We start from the raw sequence: 4,865 nt of genomic DNA on the forward strand, positions 1-4,865 counted from the left end.
TGCAGCAGACCCAGGAGGGGTGAACAGCTGTGGACGAGCCCTGGCTGGTGGGGGACCAGGGCACTGCTCTTTTCAAGGCAGATTCATCTCACCCCGTCTCTGAGCCAAGTAAGGGCAGCTGCACCGTGGCTGTTTCCTCTTAGGGTTTTCAGAGTGCAGGTCTGTGCTTCCATTTAAGGAATGGCGAGCACCTACTTGGCACAGACTCTCTCCCATGTGAAACTGGGTGCAGGCCTCGGGAGGGGCTCACGCAGGGGCTGGTTTCCATCTGAGTTCTTTCCTGGAGCCAAGCGGGAGGGCGCGGCAGGTCTGTGCACCCACCCGGCGGCTGGTATTTCCAATAAGCCCTGAGATCAACTTCGCACTTTCAAAATATCCACAGACTAATGGCAGCGAGGTGTTGGCAGTCCAAGGAAGCGTTTCCAGAACAGAGTCAAGATGTTTGGAGATGGAATCGGTCCAGATCTGCTGCTCCGCTTGACCCACCCTCCTGCTCTGGGCCCTTTGCAGAGCTGCACCCAGGGCATCTGCTGGCCCCAGGGAGCCAAACTGGACGGCATCGCGGATGCTCAGCCGCCCAACCTGCAGCGGCATGGCCCGCAACCGGCCTAGACCACAGGGTCTGGGCTTGTCCTCGACCCCAGTGGCGGCCGAGCCCACGCGGTTACGGCCAAACCAACCTGGCTCCTCCTTCCACTTCTGGGCTCAGGTGAAGCGTGGTGCCTGGTTCCGTTTTGCCCGGTGGCTGCCCACAGACTCCACGAGACAGCCCATAATTGTGGAGCAGTTAACCCTAACCAGGAGAGACGGGAGGCCGGGAAGGGCTGGCTGATGAATTTCTTGCCCTTCCTAGAGATCACCCACCCTGTGAGCTGTTCCTCGATGCAGTGGTTCACACAGCTTCTCCAGAAACAGCGAGTGACCTTGAAATCAGCTCCATTTTTCTTAGGGTTTTGGCCTGCCTGGTCTTGTACTGCTTTGTATTTGTTTCCTTCATTTTTTGTCTCATTTCCTTTTCCTTCCACCCTTTTTTTTTTTTGCCTCCTGGCACTGCAACATCTCCCTCCCTCTCCCCAAACATCTTGCCTCAGGGTTGGCTTCCTAGAGAATCTGGGTTAAAACAGAGCTATTCGGAAACAGCTGAAGGCCTCATCATATAAACGCCCGTAGCCAAGGGCAGCATCGGCGGGTAATCTGGGACATCATTTCATTGTCCAACCATCCTCATGACATAATCAGAGACACAGGCTTGCTCCCCTCGATGTCCTGAGGCTGTGTTGCAATCAGTGACTGCACAGTTGTGTTACCCTCCATAGTATGACGGGTTATAGGACCATCACTGGCATCACAGACCTCATTATTCATAGTGTGTTACGGGTTGAATTGTGCCCCTCCCAAAATATGAGGAAGTCCTAACCCTGTGACTGTGACTATGAGGCTTCTGATCACAATTTCAACGTGTGTGGGTGTGGGCATGCGGCGGTGAGGGTCCTCGCCATCAGGAAACAATTCCTTAACGCCAGCTGGGTGTCCTACAATTCAATTCAGCTCTGACACTGTCCCCTCAGAGACAGACAGCATCAACTTCCACAGGTTAAGGGGCTCAATCGGGACTGCCATCCTCCCCACACACTTCGGGGACCAGTCCTAGGTCCAGATTATCACCTGTGCTTCTGACCAACTGGCTATAGATTGAAGGTTCCTATGACCCACTCCTGGGGTTCGATTAATTTGCTAGAGTGGCTCACAGAACTCAGAGAAACATTGTACTTGATTATTGATTGCTTACAAAAAGGAATGAACTCAGGGACAGCCAGATGGAAGAGATGCACAGGGCAAGGTATGAGGGAGGGGGCACAGAGCTGCCATGCCCTCTCCAAGCACACCACTGTCCCAGCATGTCCAACCTGGAAGCCCTCTGAGACCTCTCCTTTGGGGTTTTTATGGAGATTCATTACGAAGGCATGATTGATTAGATCCTTGACCACTGGTGATTTTAACTCAGTCTACAGCCCCTGTCTCCTACCCTGAGGCCTGGAGGGCAGGACTGAAAGTTCCAGGCCTCTAATCTCTTGGTTGGTTCTCCAGTCCCTACCCTTAGGGGTTTTCCAAAAGTCGTCCCCTCATTAACATAACAAAAACCACCTTTATTGGTCTCCTCTCTTAGGATTCCAAGGGTTTCAGGAGCCCTATGCCAGGAACTGGTCAAAGACCAAATATATGTGACCTTATTTTGAAGGAAGGTCTTTGCAGATGTAATCAATTTAAACATGAATTATGAGTTATACCGAGCCCCATCCCAATCACTGGTGTCCTTATAAGGCTCACGTCACCATTCCCACCCTCACCTCCCAATGCAGGAGGATGGGGGACTCTTCTCTGGAATAATGTATGGCATCTAATACCAGTTCCTCTCTTTCTTCTGTCCAAGTGATTCAACCACTCTGAGTCGGTATGTAAGTCTATAAACTGGACATATCAGAAGAGAAAGTATATCGTAAGGATGTTGTCAGATGCATAGGAGATAACGAATGTGAAAATTCTCAAGACCCAAAAGGTATTGCACAGTGGTCCTCATTATAATTATCATTATGGCCGTGTCAACCTATCTGTGCATGACCAACTTTGGCACCTCTCAAAATTCAAACAAAAGCCTGGTGACACGTACAAGTAGGTTCCATAGGACCACAACCTTCTCAGCAATTCATTTGCCACTCGATATTTAACTGATTGCAGAGCTCCCTAAAAATAATTTATCATAAACAGAGCTGCTAAATCTTTCCCTTGTTTTGCTTTGTGTGAAATAACTATGGCGATAAAAGTAACAAATAACCCCTTCTACCCACAGACAATTCTCTGACTCAAGAGGAACAAAGTAAAATGTCATTCCCAGATTTGGCACGAATGCGTGTGGCTGCGGGTCCATTACTGAACAAGTTTCCGTAGCTCATCAGGCATCTGTCAGCACGCGCGCTGAAATCAAACATGTAAACTCACAGGCATCAGCCCAGACAAACACCACCTGCCTCTTCATTTTATAAGATGGCTCTTTAATCCCTCCAAGTTGGAGATGTTCTTCCTAGACACCGAATACTTCTTGAGGAACAGTTTTCGTAATGAGAGTGGAATCCCTCTCCCACCCCAGCCCATTGCTTTGACAGGTGTTAATTACACTCTTGATCAGAGAGAAACATCTGCACACTTCAGCCTGGGGGGAGGTGGTCATTTGCAGCTCGGCAGGCAGTGCATGGAAAATTGCTAGAGAGACCGACTTGCTGGCCACATGGGAGCCATCGCTGGGGTTTCCCTTCACCGTGCCCCCCACCCAGTGTCTCTGGAGAGGCAGGCTTCAGAAGGAATCCCCAGACTCGCCAGCGTTCCTCCTCTCCGTATGCTATTTTTCCTTCTCTTTCTGCAAAGAGTCAGGTCTGCTGAATTGTCACGCTGCACAATTCATGACTGGCCATTCTATATGTCTTTTCATAGGTTTGTGGCATTGTTATTTGGTGGCAATGCCAGCTCTGACTTCACATGCTGTCTTTATCTATCCCACTTAGATTTTTCCCCAGAAATATTTATGTGTTTGACTACAGGGTGCTGTCCAGACCTTTAGACCTCCTGGCGATGTTGTTCAATGTACAGCATATAGACTGTTTTATGGGTTTTTTTAATTTTGAAAAAAAAATCTGATTCCAAAATACATCTGGCCCTGAGGAATTGCCCACTTGTACTCAGGTGACATTTGACAAGTGCCTTGACCCTCTCCGCCCAGACTCAGGCGAACACTTACCAGACAAACAAGAGCTTTCCTGATGTCCCCACCTGTTAGCCGTTTCTACCCAAAGCATTGCTCCTTGAGAGCGAGGATGTGTGCACACAGTTGGCTGCACCTCCCACTGGCTGTGTCACTATCCCAGGGGACTCAGCTTCCCGCCTGTCAAGTAGGGCGTCTACTTCCTAACCTCTAGCCCTGTGTGCTCCTGGCTCTGAAACACCAGCTATGAACTATCTCAGTGTTATGGACCCAAATCATATGTTGAATCCTAACCCCCTGCATGGCTGATTTGGAGATGGGTCCTGTAAGGAAGTAATTAAGGTTAAATTGGGCCTCAAGAGTGGGTCCCTGATGCAATGGGAATTGCGTCCTTACAAGAAGAGGCACCCGAGAGAAGTGCTGTTCATTCCCTCTCTCTCTGTCTCTCTGTCTCTTAGTCTCTCTGTTTCTCTCTGTCTCTCCCTCCCCCCACCTCCTTCGTGTGTGCACAGAGGAAAAACCAGGTGAGGACACAGAGAGAAGTGGCCATCTGCAAGCCAGGAAGAGGGCCCTCATCAGAAACCAAATCAGCCAGAACCTTCATCGCGGACTTTCTAGCCTCCAGAATTGTGAAAATATAAATTTCTATTGTTTAAGCCACCCAGGATTTTGTTATGGCAGCCCACACTAACACAGATACTTACTCTAGTTTTACAGATAAGAAATAAGCTCAGAAAGGTGACATGGAGTTTTAAAGGATGAGTGAGAAACTAACAAGCAGTTAGGGGAAGGGAACACTTTTCATCCATAAGTGCGAGGGCTTAGAGGTATAGAGAGAGGCTGGTACGTTCAGAGAGCAGGGTAGTACCTGGGGGTGAGGACTTGGGGTGCCATCTTAAGGCAACCATATGCTTTGAATAAAAAACGGGGGCATATGGTTTGGCATGAATATGTAAATGGAGTCTAATTCTGGGAAATCCAAGTTTTGAGGGTGCAGCCTGTATGCCAGGAGTGGGTGGCACAAACTCAAAAGACCTCAAACCTGAGAATATCAGTGGGACCCACCCCGTGAACAATACCTGAGGCTCTTGTCACTTGAACACATAAAGAA

This window comes from Mesoplodon bidens, assembly GCF_964165515.1.
Source record: "Mesoplodon bidens genome assembly, chromosome: 14".
NCBI classification, from domain to species: Eukaryota; Metazoa; Chordata; class Mammalia; order Artiodactyla; family Ziphiidae; genus Mesoplodon; species Mesoplodon bidens.